Source organism: Melanerpes formicivorus, unplaced genomic scaffold (assembly GCF_026170545.1).
Source record: "Melanerpes formicivorus ecotype bairdi unplaced genomic scaffold, bMelFor1.0.p_v2 SCAF_7, whole genome shotgun sequence".
In the NCBI taxonomy this organism is placed as follows: Eukaryota; Metazoa; Chordata; class Aves; order Piciformes; family Picidae; genus Melanerpes; species Melanerpes formicivorus.
In genome coordinates, this window is record NW_027142359.1 from 2,310,686 (window position 1) to 2,319,732 (window position 9,047).

Here is a 9,047-nt window from a genome sequence, read left to right on the forward strand (position 1 = left end):
AAAAAAAAGAGAGAGAGAGAAAGAAAAAAGAGAGAAGAGAAAGAAAAAAAGAGAGAGAGAGAAAGAAAAAAGAGAGAGAGAGAAAGAAAAAAGAGAGAGAGAGAAAGAAAAAAGAGAGAGAGAGAAAGAAAAAAGAGAGAGAGAGAAAGAAAAAAGAGAGAGAGAGAAAGAAAAAAGAGAGAGAGAGAAAGAAAAAAGAGAGAGAGAGAAAGAAAAAAGAGAGAGAGAGAAAGAAAAAAGAGAGAGAGAGAAAGAAAAAAGAGAGAGAGAGAAAGAAAAAAGAGAGAGAGAGAGAAAGAAAAAAGAGAGAGAGAGAAAGAAAAAAAGAGAGAGAGAGAAAGAAAAAAGAGAGAGAGAGAAAGAAAAAAGAGAGAGAGAGAGAAAAAAAAGAGAGAGAGAGAAAGAAAAAAAGAGAGAGAGAGAAAGAAAAAAGAGAGAGAGAGAAAGAAAAAAGAGAGAGAGAGAAAGAAAAAAAGAGAGAGAGAGAAAGAAAAAAGAGAGAGAGAGAAAGAAAAAAGAGAGAGAGAGAAAGAAAAAAGAGAGAGAGAGAAAGAAAAAAAAAAAAAAAAAAAAAAAAAAAAAAAAAAAAAAGAGAGAGAGAGAAAGAAAAAAGAGAGAGAGAGAAAGAAAAAAGAGAGAGAGAGAAAGAAAAAAAGAGAGAGAGAGAAAGAAAAAAGAGAGAGAGAGAAAGAAAAAAGAGAGAGAGAGAAAGAAAAAGAGAGAGAGAGAAAGAAAAAAAAAGAGAGAGAGAGAAAGAAAAAAGAGAGAGAGAGAAAGAAAAAAGAGAGAGAGAGAAAGAAAAAAGAGAGAGAGAGAAAGAAAAAAGAGAGAGAAGAAAAAAAAAAGAGAGAGAGAGAAAGAAAAGAGAGAGAAAGAAAAAAGAGAGAGAGAGAAAGAAAAAAAAAAAAAAAAAAGAGAGAGAGAGAGAGAGAAAAAGAGAGAAAGAAAAAGCAAACAGGAGGGCTGGTAAAAAGAGGCATGGACAGGAGAAGAAAACGTGGACTAGTGTAGATGAGGTGCGCAGGGGGAGCCGGGCAGGCTCGGCAGCATGTGCTGCCTTCCCGAGCGTGTGGGCAGTGCACGCGGCCAAGCTCCTGCCTGGCTCAGTGAGCACACCGGCCTCAAGCCCTACAAAACAGGCTCTTGCCCCTCCTGAGGTACTAAGTGGGTGTGGGGGGTGTTGGCTCTGCCACCCGGCAAGGTATTTTTTCCTTGGTAAAAATCTCTTTGGGAAAGAAAAAGCCTCCGCTGGTGCTGGAGTCACAGATAGCTTGATGGCAAAAATCGAGGGGATCTTTTTTCCACAGCCCTTCCCGCTCTCAGATGAGGGTGGGGACAGTTAAGTGCTACCATTCCCACTGAATATTCCCTCAAAATGAGGGCAGCAAGATGGAAAGTCGCTCCCAATGCTGTCTTCTTCCCACCACCCTCCTCCAAAACCACCACAAAGAGAGGTGCAAGGGTCCCCATGAAACCAGTCCCTCTTTGCTCTGGGGCTGTGGTGAGGTGGGTTCATGGCTGGGCCACCACGCTGAGGGGATGCTGGCATGATCACCCCACCCTCTGACCTTGTCCCTACATCAGCACCCCCACAACTTGCCAACTGGCTGGCAGGAGAAACTTAATTAGCCATGTCCATCAACCTCAAACATCTGTAACCAGCAAAATTTACAACCAGGAATAAAGAGGAGTGACCTTCGCAGTGCTGAAAGACAGTTGGGTTCTTGCATTACAACAGCGGGGACCGGCAAAATTCATTATCTCTAACAGCCATCGTCACAACCAGATTAAACACAAAGGCAGCAATTCCATATTCCCTGCCCCACCACTGTCCCCATCCCAAGCAGAAAGGAGGTCCCCTCTGCCCCAGCACTGCTCACATGAACCCAACCAACCCCCATGCAAGCCCCATCGCTGCAAATCCAGCTGATGTTTGTGCATGTGGTCATCCCCATCCCTCCTAACCATGGAAAGACAATATCCTGAGCTTCTCCCACCAGGTCATATCCCTCCTGGTTCTTCCCTGGGAGATGCTCAGGTCTCTTGCAGCATCCTGGGGGGTACCAGCAGCAGGCTCCCTTCTACACTAGGGATGCAGCAGTAGTGCCTGGAGCTGGTGCTGCAGAAGTTTGCCCACAGGATGCAAGGGAAAAAAACACCTGGTTATCAGGAGGCAACCAAAGAGAGCCTGAGCCTGCAGAAATGATCAGTCACACCTCAGAGCACACACGTTCCCAAGCACAAGGGCTTTTGTCCTGAAGATGCAGGCAAGGCTTTCACCCCTGGCTGCAAGATGTATGCAGTGCCAATCACCAGCCGGGGAGGCAGAGCCTGTTATTTTCATCAGAGGATGTTCTCCAGGGGGACCTTCAGCTGCCAGCCAGGAGAAACAAGCCACTGGAGAAAACTTCAGCCTCCTAATGGCTTTTTCTTCACTAGCCTCGGCCCTGGCAGCAGCCTGAGGGCAGCTCCTTCTCCAGAAGATGAACACCAGCCGGGCCAGCTGTTTCCTCCCATGTTCAGCAGCAACAAGTCAAACTGCATGGAGAACACTTAAGGAATGGGGGGAAGCTTCACATGGAGCAGGCAGACAGTGCACCGTGTTGGAGCAAGGGTAAAAGTTAAAATTAATTAGCTGGCAAGATGACAAAGAACCCATTGTGCAGCACAGTGGAGCAATCCAAGTACAAAGGCTTTATGTAAGTCATGTTGGAAACTCCTTCATGACTGCAGGTAAGGACAGACAAGCTGTCAGGACGCGCCACAACACCCTGAAGGGCTCTGGGAAAAGGGAGTAAATATGCTTTTAATGAGGAAATGAGCCCTGGGAGCCCCAGCTGGGACCTTTTCTCCAGAGGAGAAGGTGTGAAGCACCTGGGTGTTACCAGTGCTTCGATGCCCAGGGTACAACAAAGCCATGGATTTTCCATGGAAAACTGCCACTTGGGCTGGGCTGAAGTTGCCAGTGTGTACAGTGGACCAGTATTTGCTTCCTCAGGAGTTCCCACCTCCATTCCCTGCTATACCTACCCAACACACCCCTGCTGAAAGCCAACTTGAGGAGGCCAAGCATTCCAACGTGACTGCCCCTGCCTCAAACCAGACCCCAAGAGGGTCTTGTAAAACCAGACTTAGCTCCTGGTTCACAGCCTGCAGAAGACCTCAGCAGCCAAAGAGTCCATCACCAACAGGCACCTCAGGGAGAAGCCGCTCCTTCCCAGAGCTGCTGTGGATGCAGAAGGGCAAGGGGCGCTGAAGATCTAATGGAAAGTCATCCCAGTGCTGCTACCAGCCATGACCCCTCCTCCCCACCCCACAGGCAGATGGGTGGTGGTGCAGGGCAGGGCGGGGGAGGCGCTGGGTATGATTTACACCCCACCAGCTGCACGGCTCTCCCATAGAAAGGAGCCCAGGGGGAGGGAAGCACTTCTCCCTCTCCTGCTCCTCACTGCAAGCATCGCTCCCAGAAAGAGGGCTATGGGGGCTCACGCAGTCCCCAAGCTGCACAGGCTGCCTTTATCCCAGTAGAACTCCCCCTAAAACCTGGGAGGAGCACCCAGCAAGGGCTGGGGAGGGCAAGGAGGATGCTCTGCCAGCGTGATGGTGCAGCCTTATCTGCTCACCCCAAACCAGGGTGCGCTGGAGGAAGCGCCCTGCCCCCTTCCTCAGCCTGCACTGCCTACTTTTTTTTGTTTGTTTTTTGTTTTTTTCCACTTAAAACCCCCCAAAACAACAACCCAAGCTCCCAGCTCCTCCTCAGCCCGGAAGCTGAGCTGCAAGGCAGAGTGCTCAGGGCAGGCGGCAGCTCCCTGCCTGCCCAGGGGCAGAGCCTGGCACTGCTAGCTGCCTGGAGGGGGTGACACAGGGGTTTTCCCCACCTTAGTCACCAGAAATGAATAAATTAGGAAAGTCGAGGCTGGGGACACCTTTGCAATAAAGCTGTTCTGGGAGGATCAGGATGCCAGCTGGCCACTCACCTTGCTGGGTAACCATCAGTGCTGGACTAGAAGCCCTGGGTGGAATGGCAGCTGCACAGGCAGGACGGGAATGCAGATGAAAACCCAGTTCAGGTAGGAGGGACTGGCTCTGGGCTGGCTGGCGTCACCATGGGATGCCAGGAATGCCAGGGGATGCTGGCACCATGGCCATGCCAGGCAAGTCACACTCACCAGCAATGCAGAGCTGCTGCAGCGCATCCACTGCTTCAGTTTGTCGCCAAAAAACCCCATCCCATTTCTAGGTGCAAGCTCAGCTCTGGGAGGTTGTAAGAAACCAGCCCAAACCCAGGGAAAATGAGAGGCAAAAGCCCCCAGCCCAAGGCCTGTCTGAGGCAGGCAGGAGGGCAGCGAGAACTCATTTTCACTACAGAAAGCAGCCGCACCCCAGGAGAAGAGGCGCCAGAGCAAACGTTCAAGGATTGATGCAGAAACATGAAGAAGGAAAAAAAAATTAAAAAGCAAATGTTAGCTTAAGACACAGCCAGAGGTCCTCCTTTGGACTTTATCTTGAGGTGGCAGGCCGCAAGCGGCGCTGCCTCATGCACGGACAGACAGACGGCCCCCGCAGCCTCCCGCCTGCAACTCAGGAGTGCAAATCACCTTGCTAAAAACAACTGGTGGCTAAACCCAACCGGTCAGGGCCGTGATAGCCACAGAAAGGGATGAGTAAGGTGGGTGGGAGAGCGCTTGATGGCTGGGTGGCAAGCTCTGCTCTGCTCCAGCACCCCAACCACGCAGCAAATACGTCGGCACGTGCCCCCCTGCCCATCTGCATCCCTGCGTACACCGTAATTGTGCACGTTGCAGAGATCAAACTGCATCTCTACGCACACACACAGAGATCTGTTTTGCTTAATTCTGCTCTTAACAGCCTCCCTGCACGCAGCACTGAACTCAGGCAGGAATGGGAATTTCTTCTCTTCTACAGAGAAAAAGAAAAACCAACCAAAAACCCGATTTGAACACACAGAACTGAGACAAAAGAAAAGCCAGCCCTACTGCAGGGGGAGCTGCCCAAACCTCACCCTTCAAAGCCCCCTCCTCAGGTGCCCTTCTTGCCTTAGCCAGGCACAGGGGCTGGGTGTCACCTCCGTGGGATGCAGGGCTGGGAGCAGGGAGGTGGCAGTGGGTGGGAGGGTGGGGACAGCTGTTTCCCAACTTGTGCAGAAAGCAGCACCAACAAGCAGTCACCCTGTGTTTTGGAACACCACCCCCTGCCCCCCTGACTGCACAGCTGTAGCTTTGAACTCAGCTCCTGGCACTTGTGGCCACGAGCAGGAGTTTTGAGAGAAGAAAAACAAACCCCAAACTGAGGCGGAGGAGAGGTATTTGTTTACTTGCCAAGAGCCAGTTTCACTCCCTGCCAGCCTAGAGCAAAGCTCTGCTTCTCCCCCACCGAGGCCCCCAGCCCTGGGGAAGGAGGGGGGTGTCTACCCCTACGGGTCTGCAGGGTCATGACTTGGAGGGGAAAGCTGCTGGGAAATAAGGGGGAATGTGCTCATGAGCTGAGGAGAAGCTTCAGCAGGAGTTTCATAACCTGACCTGTGAGTGGGATGCTGGTGAGAAGGCCACGTGATGCTCATGGGGACACAGCCAGCTCCATCGTCCCTGCGGGCACAGTGGAGCAGACCCCACTACCAGCTGGGCTGGATACGCTGGGGGGAGCATCAGCTGCTCCAGGCACTGCAACCCTCGCTCTGCTATCCCTCCCTGTATATGGATCCCCAGATACAAGAGGGACAAATGCTGCTGCTGCAGCAGCTCCCCCGGGTCCTCTCTAGAGCACCCCCCTGTCAGTGAGGGCTTTTCACAGCCGGGTGCCTTTTAGGTGGTGCTGGCTCTGCACAGTGAAAGAGGAGAAAGAGCCGGAGCCCTGCCTGCTTGCCGGCACTGGCTCCGGCAGCTGTTTCCAACAGATCCATGGACGGCTTTGCAAGAGAAAAATAGGGAACAAAAGGTAGGAGAAAATCCAAGTTTCCAAGGTAAGGAAGGAAATGATCAGGAGAACAGGAAAGCCTCACTCGTACCCAATACGCAGCGTCCTGACCTAACGAACCTCCCCGCTGCCCGCTGCAGCAGGACGGGGACCCCACCACCACCACCCCCGCGCCAGACGGCTGGCCAGCCTCACCGGCACGGAACGGCACGGCCGCTCGCAACCCCTCGCCCTCTTCGTTCCTCCAAAGGGACCCCGGAAAGCAGCGGAGGGCAGGGCTGGGAAGCTTTGTGCTCGCCCAGAAGCGAGCATCTGCCGGAGGCCCCCCGCAGCCCACCGCGCCGGGTCCCCTCGCCGGCCCCACCGCGCTCGCCCACGTGGCCGTGCGGGGCAAACAATGGGATGGCGCCGGGCTGCAGCATTTACCGAGTCAGGCCTTCCTCCTCCTCCTCCTCCCTGCTGTGGGCTTTGCCCCTCTCGAGCACTGGGAAGGGGGAGGGGATTTACAATCATACAAAACCCCACAGAAAATAAAGACGACTCAAATCTGCCTCATTGCTGCAAGGCGAGGCCACGCTGACCCACGCACACCAAGACCAGCGATGGGCACAGCAAAGGGAGGACCTCTCCGGGCAGAACCCAGGCAACCACTCCAGCATAAGGGGGTCCTTATGAGTGGCACAAACCCCCAGCCACCCTCCCATCACCAGCCAGGACTGAAGAAATCCACCCTTTCCTCCTATCCCACCCCGGGCTTTCTGATAAAACCCCCTCCCGGATCAGAGCTGGAGAAACTTTGCATCTTCACATCATTTGTTGACATAATATCCATCCCCTGCTTTACTTTTGCAGAGGCACTTGGGGTGGGGTAGAAGGAGGGGGGGGGGGAAACGTCTGTTTCCATTTGAAACTGTCAAAATTAGCATTCAGTAATTAAAAATCACACCCTTTCTCTTAATAACCTAACCAGCATGATACAATCAGGTTGTGCCAACTCTTTAATCTAATTGACTAATTACAGATTTTAATTTAGTCAGTTACTGAACAACTGTTGACAATTTGTTTTCATTAGGGACAGAACAGGATAAATATTTAGGCTCCCCAGTCAAAGACTAAGACATAAGCTCTGGGCTCTGACCTCCAGTTTCACACCAGAGGCTTCTCCATCAGCATCACCCATGGAAAGGTGCTGCTCTGCAACGCCCCGGTCCTGCCACGGGGCAGCGGGAAGCACAGCACCAGAGGTTGCTCTGTCACCACAGATGAGTGTTTAAAATACAAAATTAAACTAAGCCAACTTTGCCCGGCACTCCAGTAAAAAGAGAGTTTAAGAGACACTAAGACTAACAAGAGGAATGGGCACACCAGGACCCGAAAGTGGGAGGGAAGGCTGAGCCCAGCAGGCTGCCAAGAGAGGGAATTTCTGTATTTACTCGGTTTGGGTTTTCAAATGATGTGGAGTTTTGCAGCTGCTCCTGGCAGCCCGCCACTCCCAAAGGAAACTCCTCTCTCCGGTTACCTACTGGGGAACCCTGTCCCTGCAGAGCCAAGCTGAATGGAGCCCAGATGGAGCACAGTCCTGTGAAGAGATGGGATGGAGCTGCATGTACCACTAGCTAAGCCCCACCACCAGGGCTCAGGCAACGCTCATGGGGGCTTCCTGGGGCTACACACAGCTGCTCCCAAACCCTGTCCCTCTGTTGTGCCAAACCTGTCCCAAAACACCTACTCTCCTACACAGCATCTTTCAAATACACTGGGTGCAAAGGGCATGTTGCAGAAGCATTCATGGGACCAACGCCACCACACCACTGCAGGAGCACTCATGGGACGACCACCACTAAGACTGTGCTTGCTGGTTCCACACCCGTGCCATGCAGCTGGGGGTGCTTGGAGCTCACAGCTTTTGCTGATCAAGACGACAGCCTGACATAGGACACACTCATACGAAACCCTTATGCAGAGCATCTCCTCCCAGGAGAGGTCTCACATGGCCATCTCACCTGCTGAGGTACCAAACCATGAGGTGGCCCCACAGTCCCCAAGGAACAGAAGATGCTGTGACAAGGAGATGCTCCCCTGCAACCCAGGGACATCCAGGCAGTTATACTGGGATGGGAGCCTTTCCCACAGCCAGCCAGGGCAGATCCAGCAGAAAAGGACCATTTCCCATGCCTCACCTCCAAAGCATGGCTGGGAGGGCACTCACAGTGGAGGAAACAGCTAGGGTTCAAACTCCAGTGCCTGGGTGACACTCCCAGTTTGTACTGCCAACAGTCTAAAACCCTTTCAGTTCCCTTGGGTTTCAGCTCATTCCCCACCAAGCAGTCTCACACACCAATGCAAGCCTGAAAGCTGTACCTATCCAGAAACTTCAGAAGCCCTCTCAGCAAGACCTCAACCCAAGTGGAACTGCTTCAGTTCAGGTGATGAAAATGGAAGAGCCCTGGCCATCCTCAACCAGGATGGGAGAGCACAAGCCCCAAGCACACCATCTTTTGCCACCTTTCCAGCAGCAACCATCCCCACCGCAGCAGAGCATCCTTCCAGACCCAAGTCAGAACTGCAACAGCTTTCCAAAGTCCAGAAAAGAAGTAAATCAACGCTTTGCATTAAGGGCAAATTGAAGACACCACTTTGTACATCTTGCACTGCAAAGAAAACAGCATTTCAAATGCTCCCAGGTGTGGGTCCTTCTCAGTGGGCAGCTGGAAGGAGGGGAAGGATGAAGCCAAAAGGTCTCTTGTCAGTCAGAAGCTACCCCAATTTTAACTCTCCTGAGCTGGCCACGCAGGCAGAGCCATACCACAAAAAGTCTGCAGCAACAGCCAACTAGATTTAAGTTCATTTTCTGTAGCTCGAGGCCAAAATCGACTGAAGTGGTTCTGGTGATCAAGTTTTCTGCAATTCCCCTTCCTATGTATTACCTCTCTGACAGAAATTCACTGCGGTATTTAAACTGGCAGTCATCACTGCTAACTCAAATTGTATTGGCTTTCAGGGTGTTGAAATGCTCAACTACCACCAGCCAGCAGCCCGACAAGGCAGTGCCTGAAATCCCCTCTCGTGCCCAGAGAGCCCCCTGTGAGCCCACTGGCTCCAGGAGATAGGGG